The following is a 20,453-nucleotide window of genomic DNA, read 5'->3' as shown; positions in this document are numbered from 1 at the left end:
AAACCTAAATAGAGGCAGCCCCGTCTCTGGGGCTGTGCACTCCCTGACCATCTCTGCATCACCTGCAGGGTCATTCTTCCATTGTCTTGAAGAATAGTGCCTGGCTTCTATTGGGAGGGCTGGTCCACATTAATCGCCTTATCAAATGGTGGCTGGACCACGCCATTAGTTTTCTCCATTTTGCAATATGGATTAAGCTTTGCTCAGAAATTTCCTCAGCTAAATAATTCACTTTCCTAGCTCACCAGGACCACCTTCCACAAGACACTAGGACATGAGTACAATTCAGCCAAGTCCTTTGCCACTTTATAACAAGGACAGCCTTTTTCTTCATCTTCCGATAACTTGCTCCTCGTTTCCATCTTAGACCTCATCAGAATATCTTTTACCATCCACGTTTCTACCAACATTCTGGCCGGTATTACTCAGGGATTTTCTAAGAAGACTGACGCTGTCCTCTTTTCTTTCCGGACCTCTACCGGAATCACCCTCAATGGTCTGTTCCTGGCAACACAGGCTTTTTCTAGAATGCACCTCCGAACTCTTGCAGGCTCTACCCAAGTAGCCACTTCCAAAGCCACTTCCATACTTTTAGGTATTTGTTATACCCCACTTAGCACCGGGTTGCTGTCTTCGTTCAGGTTGCTGTAACAGCCTATCATTGACTGGGTGGATGAAAGAGCAAACATCGATGTCTCACAGTTCAGGAGACTGAGAAGTCCAAGATCCTACACAAAGCCACCGAGTCCAAAGAGAAGTCCCTAGGCTACTGCAGGGGGCTCTGGGCCACTCGAGTTGAAGACTTCAGGTACTGTCATCACTGAGATCAAGAATCTTACTCACTTATTTGTAGACAGAGTATGGCCTAGGATTTTGTGACCACAACACTACTCAGCCAATGGTTCTGGGCTCTAGAACAAATACTTCCCCATACATACTTCTAGGACCCTCCCAACTTTAGTCTCTCTGCTCTCAATGTCCCCTAGTCTTGGGGGTTCTCTCTCTCTCTCTCTCTCCTTATAAAAATCTGACCCTTCCACGGAAACTCAACTGAAATTACGCCTTTTCCAAGATGACTTTCTCAACAATTTCAGTCAAAATTGATCCCTCTTTCATTTCCTCATAAACCTATAGCTCACTGTCAGAGCCAGGTGTTTGTTTTTTTTGTTTTTTGTTTTTGTTTTGTTTTGTTTTTTAGTTTATTTTGAGAGAGAGAGAGAGAGAGAGAATGAGAGCATGAGTGGGGAACGGGCAGAGAGAAAGGGAGAGAGAGAATCCCAAGCAGGCTCTGCCCTGACAGTGGGGCTCGATCTCACGAACTGCGAGATCATGACCTGAGCTGAAATCGCGTGTCAGATGCTTCTCCGACTGAGTCACCCAGGCGCCCCTCAGAGCCTGCTTTTTATCAGATTTTGGTGCAATAGGTATTTTCTCCTGTGTGAGAATGAGAACTCCTAGAAGCCTCGTTCTTCTCCGTGTCCCTCCCAGTATCCAACACAGTATGGATCAAATGCTTTCGTACCTACCGAATGCTTATTGATTCACATGGGACTGCATAATAAAAACTTAACGTCTATTCTTTGGAAACTATGGTGCCCCACCTCCACTCCCAACCCCCACCGCCCACCGCCCACCTGGAGCCCGGTACTTCAGAGTCAGGAAGGCAGGATGATAGCACAAAAGCGCTTTGGCTTTGGCATCAGACCACCCTGGAGTCAAATCCAACACGGCACCTTCCTAGCTGCGGACACCTAGGCAAGTTTCACTCTCCGCGCCTTGGTTTCCCTCGTCTATGCAATGGGAATAACGACCCTCACGCAATCACTGAAAGGAATAAATGAGGTAGATATGTATGTGTGTGAGCCACATACACACACAGCCTTTAGTTTCTCTTCCCCTTTCATGGTGAGCAAAGGCCCCGGACAGGGAGAAAACCAACATTCAGCCGGGCTCTCAGGGGCTGCTAACCGACAGGTGGTCAAATAGAATTGCCATTTACTGGGCCCCTACCAGCTTCTTAGTACTCCAGACGTTCTATAAGGGAGATCAGAAAAAGCTCGGCCCTCGGAGAGCTGGCCATCGGTTGGTAGAGGTGAGAGGATCATGAGAGACGCACATGCAGCATTCCAGAAGACGTAGGCTAAGGGCCCCGAAGGCAGAGAGGCCACAAATGCCAGAGGTGTCCAGGGGAGGCACAGGTTCTGAATGGGCCCACGGGGTTAAGGAAGGCTTAGGTGGCCTTTGAAGGACAGACATAGTGAATGGGGCACCAGGGTCAGAAGAAATGACATGTGTCCAAATGTGGGGGCGGGGCTACGCTCAACAGGGCTGGAGGACAGCCCCTGGCGCTACATCTGGGTCCCTTGGGGGCCAGGCAAGAGGTGCGGGGTGGGGGGGGGGGGCAGCGAGCGTGGCGTGGCGAGGGTCTTGAGTGCCAGATTAAGGGGAGCCTCTCCAGGCACGGGCCAAGAGCGGCGGGGTGGGGCCGGCCTTATTGGAGAGGTGGCTTCTGATCTGGGAAACACTTCCGCCGAGGCGATGTCCCCCGCACATAGATAAAGTGGCCCTACCCAGAAGCAGGCAGGACCGCTGTGCTTTGGGAAGGAGGCTGGGAGGTTAGCCATCCAGAGTCAAGGAGTCTCCGGGGGGCCCTTTGTGTCTGAGAGCGGTGATGGGCGGCCCTTCCCCCACTGCAGCTGCCCCTGCAGCAAGCGGGGGACGGGCTCCCCCAGAAGTACAACGACGCCGCCCCGGAGGATCCATCCCCCCGCCCCCCCGGGCCCCAGCCCCGGGCTGCACATCTCACTGCACCCACAGAACTGAAGCCCCAGACCGGCTCGCTGGCCATCACTCTAGGACCAGGCCGCCCGCTCCCCTCATTTGCCCGGGGGGGGGGGGGGGGGGGGGGGGGAGTCACGCTGATTGGCTTCCAGCTGGCTTTGCTGAGCTCTAACAATAATAAAGATGGGGCTCTTCACCAGTGAGGTCATGAATTGAAGAGGGGAAGGGGGGGACGCGCTTTGCACAACACTCTGGGCCCCCCTCCCCACCCCCACCACCTGCTGGGCAGGAAAGTTTTCTCCGGCGGCGGGCAGGGGAGAGGAGTGGTGAATGGGGCAAGGCCAGGTGGTGGGGTGGGGTGCTCCGGGAGGCTGGCGGCAACAAAGTGGCGGGGACCCCTTATCAGGTGAACTCGAGTGCCCCTCGGCTTCCTCCTGCAACTGCTGCCCCCCCCCCAGCCCAGGCGCCTCCAGGCTGTTTATTTTGTTAGCGGAGGGGAATCTGCATTTCAGCTCATTTGCATTCTTTGGTCCCAAACAAAACCATATTAAAGTGCCTTGCAAGAGCTGGCTAACGGGGGAGGCTGCTTGCCGTGGGGGAGGAAAAAAAAAAGTCCTTACAATGAAAAGGAATGGGTGTAGCGTTCTATTTTCAGGCTGAGTACAATGCTTGCATTAGGGGGCAAAAAAAAAAAAAAACAAAAAAACAAAAAAACCTCTCCCATTCATTCTGATCCGCAAGCCTGAGTGCGATGGTTAGGAACTTAGCATCCCTTTCGACAGCCTTCAGATAGATTATTTTCTGTGTTCTTACTTCTCCCCAACTTGTTCTGAGGCCTGTCCTTAAAGGAGGGGACGGGAGCTCCAGCAGCCGCAGCCAGGCATCCCTCAAGGAGCGAGGAGCCGGTGCCTCTTCTCACTTGGGAAACAGATGATGTTTCATCAGCGCCGCCTCCCTATCTGTGCCCCTAACCTTCCCCACCTGTGTGAAACCTAATCAGCCCCTAATGAACGCACTTGGAGCTGTCTGGATGGAATTAGTCCCAGTAGGAGCTGGCCTTCAGGTGCCAGGCCCTCTCTTACAGCCGCGTAGCTGCGAAAGACAAGAAATCTTTACAGCCGGGCTAATCAAATAAAGGGCTGCCTCTGCTAAATACGCGTTGTTCTCTCCCCACCCCCCCGCAACAAGTAGACGAGACTGAGGGTATTACACCGTGAAGCTACCGCTGGCCCCTCCTGTCACTGCAACTGGGGGCGAAGGGTCACATTTGGAAATTTCCTCTATACACAGGAGACGTCAGGTGCCTTTTCAGCCTATTCCTACTCTTGGTGGGGGCCGCTCTCCTTGGATCTCACTCTCCTTTGTGCAGAAATATGCACACCCGGGATGGCGACCTTCGGGCCAGACTTGCCCAGGGGCTGCCCGCAGCCTCCTCCCCTTTGAGAAAGGCATGATTTTGTCCCAAGGGAATGAAGAGAGGCCTGAGCCAAAGCGCTTGCTTAAACACACCCGCGCCCCGACCTGTGTGTGTTACTAAATTGCCACTGACGCATTTGGAAGATTACAGAGAGTTACGCCAAGTGAGAGGCTCCCGGGGAACGTGCGAATCACTAGGAAGAAATCCACCATGTTCTGGGCAAAAGCTGTTCCCTGTGATGACATAACAAGGCCGATAGGTCACGGTAGGTCCATTACCTCACCTTGAGTTGAACCCTTCTGATGACATACCCAAGTATAAATCACCATGGATTAGCTAGAATGCCCCTCCTCTCACCCTGCCCCCATCTCTTTAGAGTTAGTTTCTAAGGAATGGGGGACTCCCAGACTCTGGCCTTACTTGAAGCAGTGGATAGTTCCCATCCTACATGAACCAGACCCACAAGAAACCGTGACTCCCTTCTAGAAGAAAGGACAGGCGGGGGAGACGCTTTGGAGGACACCAAATGAGTAATCACAAGGGTAGGAGCCCCCTGGGAGAACCGGACTCAAAACACTCCACTTTGTTACTGGCCCTGAAACAGCCCCCAGAAACCTCAACATTCCCTGTTGGCCACAGCCTCAGCTCGCATGGCCTTCGAGAGCATTCCCCGTTAACCGTCCCCCATTTCTGCTCGTGTCCGTTCCTCCACGGCGGAAAGAAAGTGACACAACCATATTGCCATTTCTGAACGTGATCAAGCTCTGAGAAAGAACCCGCAGTAACGGAACATCCCTGGGAAATAGATTTAAATACATTTCGGCAACAGAGCACGCTGTGTTTCCGAGCCGGGAAGCGTTTGTACCCTGCACGGAAGGCTCTGGCTGCTTGGTAACCCTAAAACACTACCAGAAGCTTCTATCAGGGTGTTTGGGACGCTCAGTCGGTTAAGTGTCTGACTTCGGCTCAGGCCACGATCTCCCGGTTGGTGAACTAGAGCCCCGCTTCGGGCTCTGCGCGGACAGCCTGCTTGGGATTCTGGGTCTCCCTCTCCCTCTCTGCCCCTCCTCCGCTCATGCTCTCTTTCCCCCTCTGTCTCTCTCTCTCTCTCTCTCAAAAATAAATAGGAGCATCTGGGTGGCTCAGTCGGTTCAGCGTCCGACTCTTGATTTTGTCTCAGGTCATGATCTCACAGGTCATGGGATCGAGCCCTGGGTGGGGCTCTGGACTGACAGCACAGAGCCTGCTTGGGACTCTCCCTCTCCCTCTCTCTCTGCCCCTTCTGCGCTCGGTCTCTCTCAAAAAATCAAACAGTTTTAGAAGCTTCTATCAATATGGAAATTATTGTTTTTTTTTTTTACATCGGAGAAATAATCATAACAAAGCTACTTGATCTCCATAATATCAAAAACAATAAACGTAAAAGCTCTCGTTACTATACAACAGTCACTATTCCGATTGCTTCCTGTGCATCACCTCACGTAATCCTCACAATTCTCTGAGGTTTTCATAAAGGTCAGTTTTAATTTTTTTAAAAACTGAATTTAAGTTTTTATTAATTTATTTTTATTCCCATGTTAACGTTAAAAAATAAAAATAAAAAGAACCATAGTCAGATAGAGGTTAAGTATCTTGCCCAAGGTCCCAACAGCTAGCAAATGGTTGAGCTGGGATGACAATGTCACTGACCCTGACCCTCCCACTAATCAGGAGCCCGGGGACCTCCAGCTCTCCTTTTGGTAATAGGAACGAAACATCCGTGCTCTCAGACCCACTTCTCTAGTGTCCACCGGCAAATGTGATGTCTCTCTGGGTCCCGAAAACAGAGAAAAGCTAAGCTGTTGCGTCTGGGTTCCGGCTCACGGGCTGGTTCTCGAACTGCCTCGAGCAGAGGCCCAGGAGAGGGCTGCCTACCGCGAAACAGGTCCCCGCGTCCACGGCCACGGCCCTTTCCTTCACCTGAGTCCTCTGACAAGGGAGAGAGTGGCTCGAAGGCTGCCACCCTTGCCGGGGAGGGACGCAATAAGGACCTTAATGGTGGCAGAGGCGATGGAGAGCAGGGGCAGGACCAAGAGGCTACGGCAAGTGACGCGACGTCGTCACTGCACTGGGGAGAACAGAAACGTCCTTTGTGCTCACATAACGGGCCTGGGCACCTGAAGAAGTCAGCCCTCCTCTGCACAGGGTACCAGACTGGCAGCAACTCTGCCACGTACAGTATGGGGGTTCCCAGGGCCCCCTGGGTAGGGGCCACCTCTATCCCAGCCAGTTGAACACCCACTTTCCCAAAGCCAAACGCCGTTCTGCTAAGAAAAGTACTGGCTTTAACAAATGGCTCTTCATCAACCATCTTCTCTTCAGGCACCGCTCTCTTGTCTGTTTTCTCATAATACTCTGAACGTCCCTCGCCCACGGCAGATACTTCACTACAATGAAATCGTACATTTACCTGTTGCCCCGCTGCACAGCGCGCTCTTTGAGGGTCGGCATCACATCTTATATGCGTCCCGATGCTGCTAGGGCCTTAGTACTGTGCCGAGGACACGGTCAACACTCAGCGTCGGTTGAAAATGAGTGAGCGAGTGAATGAATACATGACGGCCTGTCTCCTCACCAGCCCTTAAAAGGACACAATACCCATGGCCCCATCGTCTTCTCGCTATCAAACTATCAGCCTTTCCAGGATCTCCATTTATATTGCGTAAACTAGCCTGCGGTACAACAGGTACAAGTCAATTCATAATAAATTGAAAAGGGGAGTAGCTGTCTACCCGTGGCCTTTTCCAACGTCCTGATGACTCATATTCAAAAACTGAAAGGTTTTGACCAATAGAAATACTGACGCTGTCCAGCAAGCAATCCTGTGGAGGGTGTAAAGTCAAACGTCCCCTGGATTTGGTGATCGTACTGGGAATAATTGAATAGTTTAAAACATGTCTGCCTTGTGACTTGGCCAGCCTTTATATTATAACAATGGAAACTCACAAATGCGTCTAGGGAGTCATTTATGCACTGGAGTGCCATATAAGAAACCCAATTGCATATAATGAAGTGTATAATGCAAATAAACTTTTAATGAAGAGTAAAAGCATTGCCAGGCCTCTCCAGGAGCAGCCCTTGGCTCATGCCCTCCCTTGAGATCCCCAACAGAAGGAAAGGGTTAACCCAGCTGTTCTACTCCCGCAGAAACAGGAGGACTTAGGCCAGCTGCAGACGGGGATGGGGACGGAGGTAGGAAATGAGAGTGCAAGGCAGGGGACTGAATTGCAGCGAATGAGGCGGGCTCATCCACTGGCGGCCAGCAATTAACAGCCTCAGGCATCCAGCCTGATTTCCCCCAGCAAGGAACCCAGGTGAGCAGTCGCAGGCTTCAAGGTAGCTGTGTAGGGACTGTGTTGGGAGTATTTGGGTTATCGGGCCAAGGAGACCAGGATTTAAATCCCGGCCCTACCACTTCCACTAGTTTTAGCTGTCACGTAGAAGCCTTTGATCCATTTTGAGCTGATTTGTGTGTATGGTGTAAAGTAAGAGTCCAACTTCATTCTTTGGCATGTGGCTATCCAGTTGTCCCAACCCCACCTGTTGAAGAGACTATCCTTTCTCCCATTGAATGGTCTTGGCATCCTTGTGGAAAATCAGTTGACATAGATGAATGGGTTTACCTCTGGACTCTCGATTCTATCCCATTAATCTGTGAGTCTACCCTTCGGGTTGGCCTCTTAGGACTCCACCTCGCAGTCCTGGGATTCTGAGCTCCACGTTCTGCTGGGACACTTTGCCTCCCCCTCCAGACAGCCTCTTGGATGGAGTCCTTTTTTTTAAGATGTCTCCAAGGTGACTTTCCCCTACAGACCCACCTAGCCCAAAGCACAAAAGCAAATCATCCATAACAGCAAAACGGTACACCTTCCTTTTCCCCTCAGTTGCTTTTACTCCTACCCTTGCTCTCTCTCCCTCTTCCCCTCCTCTTCTGCCTCAGGTCCACAGACACAGACTCTAGATTCCTCAGCCAAGAATCAGATTCCTGTGTTCTATGTCTGCTAAGCTTCAAGGGACCCATATCGAGCCCTCAGGATGATCTCTTCTAATCCCTTTCATTTGACATAAGGTGTGGGGGAACCACCCTAATAGAAGCCAGGTGGAAAAGTGACAGAGTAGGCTATAACGACCCAACAATTCTCTATTCCAGGAATGGTCTTTCTCCCTATGTCTTTATTTTCAACCCTCTTTATACCTTCAGGATTGCTGATGGGATATGGACTACAAAACCAGTCCCTACAAACCTCATTGCACATCCTCTATAAAAGGATCCCACTTTAGAATTGGAGATGTTATTCTCAGGCTTTTGTAGCCTTAGCTAAAACCGAGATATAAAAAGTTCTATTTTAACATCTCTTTACAAATGAAGGATGAATAAATGGATGGATGGATGGATGTTAGCTTCCTTCCCCAACTCTCTGTCACCTTTTAATTTAATTTACTGGCCAGCTCTGTGCAGCCAAGGTTAAGTAATGTTGAGTAACAACCTGCGGCGGCAGTCTGAAGAATCAAGTCTCGACAAGGATTAAAAAAAAAAATTCGTAAGTAGGGGTGCCTGGGTGGCTCAGTTGGTTGAGCGTCTGACTCTTGATTTCAGCTCAGGTCATGATCCCAGGGTCGTGGGACTAAGTCCCATGTTGGGCTTCACACTGAGCATGGAGCCTGCTTAAGATTCTCTCTCTCTCTCTCTCTCTCTCTCTCTCTCTCTCTCTCTCTCTCCCCCTCCCTTTGCCCCTCTCCCCCCCCAAATAAATAAAACACCTCATAAGTATAATCTCTTGATATCGAATAAGCAAATAATTTTAAGCAGTTGAATAGGTTTCTGATTTCAAGATGGTGAAACTATTTGTCCCCTTCTCCTCTTGGAAAATCATGCGCAACTGCTAAGAAGAACAACAGGCAGGATCACAAACTGTCTTTGAGGAAACTCGACGCGGGAGCTGATCTCCCAAGATGGCCGCTCACAAGCACTTCCTGCTTCAGCTGCTCGCCCTGTTCCTCACGCCAACACCTGGTGCTTATTTTCCCACCCCTCGGGTGTAGGCTGGCCTTGCAACATGCATTCATGTCCTTCCTTTTGGGAACTAGGTGCCATCCAGTCAGAGTCCAAGCCAATGGGGATGCCTCGTGGAAGAGAACCAAAGACGCTCTGGCCGAAAGCCCTGACTAACCTCATAGCCAACAGCACCAGTTGCCAGCCATGTGAGTGCATCATCTCGGGCACTGTAGTTTAGTCAAGCACCCCTTAACTCAGGCCAGCACGCAGCTGAGCGCAGTCTCAAATGACATCTCGTGGAGTGGAGGCCAGCCAACGCACAGAACCTTGAGAAAAAAGAATGCAGTTATCGTTTAAAGCCACTGTATTCTGGGGTAGTTTGTCACACAGCAGTAGATAATGAAACACTAGGTTAGATCTGCATCCCCGAAACACAGTATTTAGAGGTAGAAAGGGGGTGGAGGAATGATAAGTGGCTCATTAGAGAGGAGGAAATTCAAACAGGAGTGCCTGCAAAGGGTGGGGAAATGATAATCAATACTGGAAGAACAATGCATTCAAACTTCTGAGTGAAGACAGTTCTCAAATTAGAATTTGATATGCAACCAAATTACAAAGCAAGTGCACGATAAAGACAGTCTCAGGTGTCCAAGTGCAGTATGTGTCTTCCCCCCCAAATTCTCAGACTCAAGATGCTTCTAGAGGATGCGTTCTACAAAAGCGAGAGTATAAACCAAGAAACTAGATGACAGAGGAGTGCAGGACGCAGAGAACCCAACAGAATAAGGAAGTGGAGGTCAATCCAAAGATATCAGCTGTGAAGCAGTCAGTCCAGGTGGGAATAGGGGAAAATGAGATATATTGGGAAGAGGTGGGGTAGGGGGAGAGGAGGGTATATATGTGAGCTAAAATCCAGATTTGACATAAGAAAAAAAAAATCAGTAGGTAATGTCTAAACTGAAAACCAAAACAAAACAAAACACGTGTCTGGGGGCACCTAGGTGGCTGAGTCGCTTGAGCGTCCGACTTTGGCCCAGGTCATGATCCCACGCTTCGTGGGTTCAAGCCCCGCGTCGGGCTCTGTGCTGACACCTCAGAGCCTGGAGTCTGCTTCGGATTCTGTGTCTCCCTCTCTCTTTGCCCCTCCCTTGCTTGCACTCTGTCTCTCTGTCTCCCCAAAATAAATGCACATTAAAAAAAATTTTTTTAAAGTGTCTGTGTGTGTAATTTGGAAGAATGGAGGTAAATATCAGAAGAAATAGCGATAGATTTGACAGAGGGTGCCTCTAGGGAATGGGATGAGGCAGGGTAGGGCAAGGGACTAACGTCGGCCATTAAAGCCCTTTTAGCACTCTCGGACTTCTTCTTTTCTTTTTACTTTTTTGCATGTAACAGTTTGATTTAAATATGTTTCAAAAAAGGAGCTGGATTAAACACTTTATTGGAACTCCTTCCTAGAGCTATGCAGAGGATATGAGCGTTAACTTCGTCCAGGTTTCGAAATATAACCCAGTTGCGACAAAGATCCTTAGATTTGTCCCCATGACACGTCTTCAGCTTCATCCTGACATGATACTGGGCTTAGATTGGCCAACAGCAGGTGCAAGTGTGAATTTAAAATCCAATTAAAAAATACGTGGGAAATTCTAGCCACATGAGTCATTGAAGAGTGTCTAAAAGGCAAAGTATAATGATCAAGTAAGTAGTATTTTAGCTTTCCGAGAACAAGATCATACTCACAGCATGTGAACCACTTGTTTGACTTTGGCACATTGGACCATCACCCGAATCTTCAGGAAGACATTAGATAAGAAAACTGGGAGCTGCAAACAGAGGCAATTAGGTGGTAGGTGGAGACTGAGAGTTAGGAGCAGGTCTCAAGCAAGTCCTGTCTCAGGCCACTAAAAATCTAGGCATATTCTTGCTTTCCTCTTAATCACCATATTTCAAAATGAATAACTTGATGAAACAACAAGAAAGCTAAAGACTTTCCTGGCTAACTCTAACACGACCGTGGGTATGCTCTATCCCTCATGAACAAATCACCACATACGTAATACTGACAGATACAGGATTTTTCGAAAATCGTGCACCGTAGGAATCTTACAACTGGACCGAGTCATTTATTTATTTACCTTCTTTCTTAGACCAGCTACCAAAGTTACCCAAAATAAGAGGATGGTGATGGTTTTAGTAAACGGTGATGAAGCTCTTCATATTGGCCATCTTCCATCAAATTTGGCACATGTGCCCATGTACACACACACACACACACACACACGCACACACACACATTGTGGAAAAGCCCATCATGAAAAATGTAACCATTAAGGGGATATTGTTCATTTTTATAAACTCAAGACTACCCTCTCATAGTTTTTTAAAATTTTTTTAACGTTTATTTATTTTTGAGAGACAGAGAGAGAGAGAGACAGAGCATGAGCGGAGGAGAGGCAGAGAGAGAAGGAGACACAGAATCCGAAGCAGGCCCCGGGCTCCGAGCTGTCAGCCCAGAGACCAATGCGGGGCTTGAACCCGTGAACCGTGAGATCATGACCTGAGCCGAAGTCGGATGCTTTACCTACTGAGCCAGGTGCTGCTACCCTCTCATATTTTCTATGGCTTTCTGCCTGTAATTTAGTTTGTAAAGAAAGCTATTTGAGCAGAGGTCCTAATAGTATAGAAAGGGATCTAAGCTATCACCTCCTGCAGAGATTCTGAACCCAATGTGGTGTGGGGGCTTGGGTGGGGAGGGGTAACACACGTGTATGCATTTCTCCACAGCAAGCCATGACATCCGTCAGGGTCTCAGAGGTGTCCATGACTCAGAAAGGGTAACATCTGAGCTGAAGGAGGGAGAGTGCTTTGCCCAGACTTATAGCACCTGAAATGGAACTAAAACTCTTTTTCCCTAACTTCCGTCCACCGCACCGCGGAGCCCAGCCCCAAACCCATAAGCTTCCATTATACCTAATGGCATGGCACATACCCAAAGGGTGTTCAACTCTTACTGATGGAAATGAGGGGCATAACATTTTAATATAACCCAAGAGTAGGAGTTCCCTGGCGCATGACTTCCTTCCACTAAGGCAATTTCTTCTCCCAAGACTGGCCAAGGTCTCCAGCATCCATTATTATAAACGGTTCCCTTTGTGAGTGACGTAAAACATTCCTGAATGCTGATGCTGAAATGTGCACTTGTGTATCAGATCTTTTCAACCAGGAAGAGAATCATAGGTTCCCATCCTCTTTCCCATCGCTTCCTCCCCCAATTTAAATCCTAGCTAGATAATTACGTCTCAACTTGGCATGATCTCTGACCATTCAATATCAACTCCTTGGCAGGATCTCCCATCGAATATTTTTATTTCTGAGCCTGCAGGTTGCTGGGAGTACAACCATGCTACTTGGGCTCAGAACATTAAATGTTATAATCCAAACATTTCTCAAGAGGCTAACATGTACAGTGGAGGTCAACATGATTTTTGGTCGTTGCCAGTCAGCTGATTTCGGCCCTAGGGAGCTAAATACGATAGGCTACGTATCTATTCCAAAAGCCCTGCAATCTAATCTCCTTAACTGCTAACAATTACTTTAGAAGGTACGGTTTGGGGATATCCAAAAGCACAGCTCAATTTGATGACTTTGTACTAACAAAGCCGAATGAAAGTCTTCAAACAGAGGTCTTGCAAAATCTTTTGGATTTCCGTAAAGTAATGAGCGTCTTGTACAATATTTATTGCTGTGGGCTTAGCTTTGTATTTTTAACTCTCTTTGTTTCATGACATGCTATAATTATACGCTCAAACCATCGTCTAAATTTATCTTATTGTAGTTTTCTGGTAAAATACTATGTATTACATAGAACATTTATATTTATAAAGTCTATGATAGAAGCAGAGAGCGGTTTGTTTAGACCTTTAAATTGGGGTGTGAGGAAGAAAAGGGAAAGAAGAAGGCGATTTCAGGAGGATTCTGCACCAAAGGATACGTGTTAAATGCTCTCATGGATGTCAGTGCACAAGATGATAGCATAATTATTCATTACGACCTCTTCTGTGCTGGCATCAAGGAGTCAGGAGCCCTCAGTTCTCTCCCTGGCTTTGCCATTAACGACCTGACCACTGAAGTTCGAATGCCTCATTTGTCAGATAATGTGGCCGGACCAGATCATCTTGAAGGCACCTTCTAGCTTGTAAAAATTGTAAAATTCCGGGTGGCCTAGTCAGTCAAGCATCTGACTCTTGGCTTCCGCTCAGGTCATGATCTCATGCTTTGTGAGATCGAGCTCGGAATCGGGCTCTGTGCTGACAGCGCGGAGCCTGCTTGGGACTCTCTCCCTCCCTCTCCGCCCCTCCCCTGCTCACATGCACTCTCTCTCCCTCTCTCAAAATAAACACACTTTAAAAAAATGGTAAAATTCTGCAACACGCTGTATACCAAGGGACTGGAAATGTTTTCACAGAGGGAAAAACATATATGCTTTGGCTCTAGTCGCCCTCCGCCAGGACCACGACCTGTAAAAATACCTGCATGTTTCAAAGGAAGATAAAACATATTTCGGAGAATTGTGAATCTCAGAATACCCGTGGACAGAACACAACTTTTATATTCACTGATGTACTTAATAACCAAGATAATTTTGAACAAGGGGGAGTACTGAAGAAGAGTTTGCCCCAGCAGGTACCTCACTGTGTGTTAAAGCAGCAATAATTAAAATGCCATGACACCAGCATAGGACTACAGAGGCACCAGGAAAGAAAGCACAGAGACAGTCCCGAAAGTACATAGCCATACGGCACATGATAAGGATGTTACTTCAAATCGGTGGGGAAAGAAAAATGCTGGGACAGTTGTTAGCTGTTTGGGGATAAATTGAGCCAACATGAATTCCAGACGATATACAAAGTTAAAGGTAAACACTGAAACCACAAGAACTAACGGAAAACACGCTCACTGCAGTGACTGTGTAGCAGCAAGGAGAAAACTATAAAGATAAAGAGGAAAAGATCTGACAATCTAATATTAAAATATTCTGTATGTCAAGAAAAGGCCACGGGCAAACTTAAGAGGCAGACGACGAACTCAGAGAAAGAGATCAGATGTGAACAAAGATTAAGGTCTCCAATGCATAGAAAATGCTTCAAATCTGTCATAGAGGGACGGACACCACAGTGGAACAATAAACAAATGGTATGAACAGACGATTCACAAAAGAAGAAATACAAAGTGCCAATAAATACGAGGAAAATGTCTTCTGCCTCACTGCTAATGAGAGCAATGCAAGTTAAAATAACACCAGAGATAATATTAAAAGGCAAACGATAAGCTCAGAGAAAGTATTGGCTTAAAAAATGAGCCACACTTTTAAAACAAAAATATCCAGGGTTGACGTAGGTCATTCATTTCACAAATACGTATTAAGCAACTGTTACCTACCAGGCACCGCGATAAGGTAATAAGGGTACAATGGTGGATTAGACACGGTCCTTGTCCCGTGAAGCATTTGTATAGGGTTGCAGAAGGACACGTGATGAGCCTCAGATAAAAGGCACTGTCATGCACGACGGGGAAGAGAGCAATTCGGCGACATGCGTTACAAGTCTTACGAATAAATATACTCCTTAACCCCGCCATTGTAATTCCAAGACTTTATCCTCAGGAAGTGATCAGAAGTATACAAAATTGGTAATAGCAAACATTTTATGCGCGCTTACCAGGTATTAGGCCCCATTCTAAGAACTTTACATGCATCAACTCATTTAATTATCACAACTTTCTGAGAATGGTACCATTTCCTCCCTGTTCTACCTATGAGGGCACAGAGGTCAAGTAAGTAGCCCAAGGATGACAGAGCCTGGGTCCAAACCCAAGCAGTCCCTGCTCTTAACCCCTGGGCCACGAGGTCTATGACAAGTTGTTGATGAGAGCCCTGTTTATATTTGTGAAAAAGTATAAATAATCTAAACAAACACCGAGAGGGGCTCGGTTTAATAAACCCAATGGAATACTAGGCCAACGCCACCAATCACGATGGCAAGATTATTCAGTGACTTGAGAAAATGATCACAATATACTGTTATGTGGATGAAAGGTATTTGCAAGATGTTAATGGTGATGCTTTCGGACTGAAGGGATTCAGGGTGGTGTCTACTTTTTTCTTTGAGCTTCTGTAGAATTCACAAATTTTACACAAAGAATCTGTGTTATCTTTATAATCAGATCTATTATCTATCTATCTATCTATCTATCTATCTATCATCTATCTGTTTAAAACCCATTGAACCAAATGGAATCACTGAAGAATTTTCAGTATCCTATTACAGCCTTACCCACATACTTGCACAATTCCCTTTACCTAGAATGTCCTCTCCCACGCATCCTGCCGCGTCCTTTCCCCCTTGTCCTGGCTAACTCCTTACTCCTTAAAACTCCGCTCAGGCTCACGCTTCCAAAGAGCCTTTGGACACTAACAGCATTTAGCCCCCTGGCCCCGCTCCAGATGAGGCGTCTCTCCTCTGTGCTCCTATAATGCCCTCTGCGGGTCTTGCCATGTGATTTATCCATCTGTTCCTTAGGTCCTACCCCTATCAGGGGTCACAGACACGTCTCTTCGTAGCCCTTGCACAGTGTCCGGCTTAGCGCGGATATCAAAGAAATATTTACGAGGGGGACGAAAACACACTCCTTTGTGAAGAAAAGAGAGAAGATACTAACTTTCCACAACACGGTTTTCATAGGTTTGAGAAGGGGTCGAGACGTTTAGGTTTGGGGCAGGGCTCTATAAAACTCACTACTGTGGGTCACCCCGGTCATACCCTAGGCTGTCCCTTGGACAGCCTAGGTCTTCAGTGCATAAGGGCAACACCCTTGGCTGCTCCTGCGCCCCGCCCCCCCACGTCCCCCATGCTAACCTTTGTCACACCGTGTTGTCCCAGGAGACTGTGAGATCCTTGGGGGCAGGAGCCATCTTGTTTGCCTGTGTCCGGCGCCTGCCCGAGGCCTTCTCGCCGCCCTCCACCGACCGATCATCACAAACGTCTTCTTGCTGACTGCTGGCAGCTGAACTCCTTTGGAACGAAGCTGTGTGACCGGCACCAGAATTTGCCGTGCCCCCCCTCTCCTCTCCCTGGTGCAGACGGCCTCCTCTGCGGCCTGCGTTTAGGAACTCCCACGCACATTGACGCTGGAAACTGCCGTCCCTGGTTTTAAACCGCAAACACAAAATCCCACCTCTAGTTCTGGCGTCACAACTTATGAGGTAAGAAAGTTGCGGGGTGGGGGGGGGGGGCGGGGGGGGCCAGAGAGGACTATCTTCAATTTCACACTGTGGCCAGGTCACAAGAACTAAGTGAAAGGGTAGTTGTTCTCCTCAGACCTTAACATCTGAGTGAGGGAAACTACGTAAGGAAAACAGGGCGTGTGTACAAGATACTAGGACCGCAGGTTGAAAACCAAATGCTTCTGAGATTCCCAATCTTTAAGATACTGTGTTTTTCTCCTAGCGTTGGCTAGCCTCGTAGCCGGCTTCTCAGCCTCCTCCGTCAGGCCACCAGCTCCGGTCAATCGATCGGTATGAAATGCGGGTTCGCCACGGCCCTCCCCGCTCGCAGAATGGGGCCCCTGCCCTCGCCACGTCTCCCCTGCCCTGGGAACCGTGGATAAGAATCTGTTTGAAGCAGCCAATTTCATCTCCGGGCACTTTTTGAAGGCTCGCCTGTGGAGAGCTGAAATATAACTGGGAAGCTGGCCAGTTATAACATGACATAAACACCCAAAGAACTAAAGAAAGCTTTTTACTAAACGGTCTGTGCTTCCGTTAGGTTAGAACTCAGTAGAATATATTCTAACCTAGAATAATCGGATAGGACAGGTACAGAAGTATAGAGGTCAAGAGGTCCAGCTCCAGGGTCACATAGGCCCAGGTTCAAAGCATAGCTTTAGCACGTGCCTGTTGAAGGACGTGAATCTCAGTTTCTTCGTCCGAAAAAATGGGGCCCCAAATAGTGCCCGCCTCATTAGGCATAGAAATACACATCGCACAGAACCTGACACGGGAGAAGTGCCCCAAGCTGCTAATCACAATTCTTATTATTTTTACTCGTGGCAAAGACTGCTTCATCAATATGCATGTTCCCCTCCTTTACCTGGCACCCAGCTGGACGACATGTCCCAACCTCCCTTGCGGCCAATAGCGGTCACATGTAGCTCATGAAAAGTGGACAAAAGTTATGTGCAACATTTCCAGGACTGGCACTCCTGTGCACAATCTTCTGTGCTCTTTCCCATCCCACCTGCTAGATGTTGACACCCAGGGCAACCTTGGATGCCCTAAGTTGAAGGTGTCGGAATCTCCACCAACCTGGATCCCTACACGCATACACAGAGAAAGGCCCTGTCATTGCTACCGTTGGCTACAAATGCCCACATTGGAGCACCATGCAACCGGGAAATGAACTTCCACGGTGTTAAGGCACTGAACTTTCGGGGGGTTCTCTGGTCACAGCAGCTAGCGTTATCCTAACCGATATGTTGTCTAAGTCACAGAAGAGCAGATCTGAAAAGATCCTTGAAGACCTCCTCGACCGTGCAAGACAGATTGAGGCCCGGAGTCATTGTCCAAGGTACTTCGATGGACCTTTTGCTTCAGATTCCTTCGAGAACACCCTGTCTTTTTACGTACGATGCTAATTAAAGTCTGTAGGCTCAAAGTCTTCTCTGTTTGCCCAGTTAAACCAAATCTATTCCTAGGGGAATTTTAGCACAGGGAGTTGGAAATACAGACCCCTTCTACTAGACAGCAGAACAGGAATGGAAGGAAAACAAGAGAGGCCCTTTCTCATTGTTCTGTGCCTTCCTCACAGGGGGCCACGAGGTTATCATATTATTACACTTGAGAGGGGGTTTTGAAAAATAAAGAGTGACACTATATATGTCCTCAACGAGCTTACGATCTAGCTGTCTTAGTCTGAGCTTAGTTATACTAGGTGCCGTAAGACTGGGGGGCGGGGGGTGGGTGCTTACAAACAACAGATATTTACTTCTCACGGTTCTGGAGGCTGGACGTCCAAGATCCAGGTACCAGCATGGTCAAGTTCTGGGGAGTGCTCTCTTCTTGGGCTGCAGATGGCAGAGTTGGAGAGGAAGCTCTCTGGGACCTCTTTCAGAAGACACGAATCCCATTCATGATGGCTCCCCCCATCATGATCTAGTCACCTCCCAAAGGCCCCCATCTCCAAACAGCATCACGTTGGGGATTAGGTTCCAACATATGAACTTTAAGGGGACACAGGCACTCGGTCCACTGCACTATAGCTGGGAATGCACACAAGATTTCAGAAGCACGTAGTGATGCGATATAGACGACGCCGACTCAACATGCATGCAGAGAAGGGAGAGACTGATGAGACTGGTACTTCTAGAAGACTGCACAGAGAATAAAACTTAGGCTAGACTTCGTAAGGCTCTCAAGAATTGGCTAAGCAGAGAAACCACATATATAGGTACCTGAGGAGAATTCAAGCAAAAGGGAGAGATGTCTGGATCGCCAAACTAATGAAAAATGGATACCTCGTTACACTACCCTTCTTTTCCTACATTCGTCCAGCAATAATAATAATAGCTGAATAATCATTCCCTGTGTTCCAAGAACTATGCCAGGCACTTCCCAGCCATTACCCAATTTCACCTTTACTAGAAACCTATGGGCGAGGTATCAGTGTCTCCATTCTACAGATGAGGAAACTGAGGCTGAAAGAGTTTTGATTGCCAAGGGTCTCACAGTCAAGAAGTAGGAGAGGCTGAGTTCAGATTTGGTCCTGTACTCTTAATTGTCAGCCTACACTATCAACGACTCATTTCGGAAGGTAGATACAACATCTCCGAGGACAGAAAATCACGACAAGACGCCAATGCGGACAGCGACTTCTCCTCTCCCGAACGGACACCTACGCAAAAGTCCTGGATGAGTCAGAAGGCTTGCATTCAAATCCTGGATCTACCACCAACTAGCTATGACCTTGGGTGATTTAAATGAATTCTCTGAGCCTCAGTTTCCCTCATCTGGGACATAGGGGAAAATAAGTCCCACCTCATAAGGCCATTGTGAAGTTTAATTGAGATGCTATCAAGTTAAACAAGTTAGAGCTATGTGAATATAAAATCATTGTTTGCTTTTATTGATTTATTTATTTTTAATTTATTTTTAATGTTTATTTATTTTTGAGACAGAGGGAGACAGAACATGAGTTGGGGAGGGGCATAGAGAGAGGGAGACACAGAATCTGAAACAGGCTCCGGGCTCTGAGCTGTCAGCACGGAGCCCGATGCAGGGCTCGAACCCACGAACCGTGAGATCATGACCTGAGCCGAAGTCGGACGCGCAACCGACTGAACCACCCAGGCGCCCTGTAAAATCATTGTTTTTGTTATTACAGCTAGTTTTGTCCTGGTGGAAGCAGAGTCAAATATAAAAAGGTTTTAAGGGCATTAGAAGTAATCACAGGAGGTCCCCCCCCCCTTCCTCTCTCTCTGCCCCTCTCCCACTCTCGCATGCTCCCTCTTGCTCTCAAAATAAATACATAAATAAATAAAAAGAAGCAGCCACTGGAAAACTTTAGGCAACAAGGCACAAATCAGAGTTGAAAAGACAGCCCTATGCTATATAGCCCGCTACAAGAGAGCATGTAAGTAATAATAACGGTAACACTTACAGGGTTCTTACAATGTGCTTTGCATTTTCATCCTTACAACAAATCTATGAGGTGAACCATCGGCTTTTGCTCCTCTCGTTTGGTTCTGACTTGCTTTTTTGGCTGGCCAGTGCCTGAACGTTCTTCCTTTTGGGAAACCCCGCCATTGAGTGAATCTTGACGGAAGACAGATTCCCCCTCCCACAACCAACGCTAGCTCAGACACTACGTGCTCCCCGGGCTAGGCATGAGCAGGTGCTCTACGTTTGGCTAAGTGGATAACCCCACCGAGGACCTGGCATGGGAAACGAGCGATGCCTTTTCAGCAGCACAGACGTCAAGTGATCAGTGGTGACGGCGAAAGTGGCTTCCAGAAAGCCAGAGGAGTAGGATTTAACCTGGTCGTGCAGTTTCCTTTGGTTTCTGCCATTCTCTGAACCTGATGTGCCAGCCACAGAATTTGTTTGGCTTATGTTTATTGGAGTTGGGTGCTGTTGTCGGCAACCAAGAATCCCGGCTCACAAAAGTG

The sequence above is a fragment of the Acinonyx jubatus genome, chromosome X (genome assembly GCF_027475565.1).
Source record: "Acinonyx jubatus isolate Ajub_Pintada_27869175 chromosome X, VMU_Ajub_asm_v1.0, whole genome shotgun sequence".
Classification (NCBI taxonomy): Eukaryota; Metazoa; Chordata; class Mammalia; order Carnivora; family Felidae; genus Acinonyx; species Acinonyx jubatus.
Note: the sequence above shows the minus strand (reverse complement) of the source record.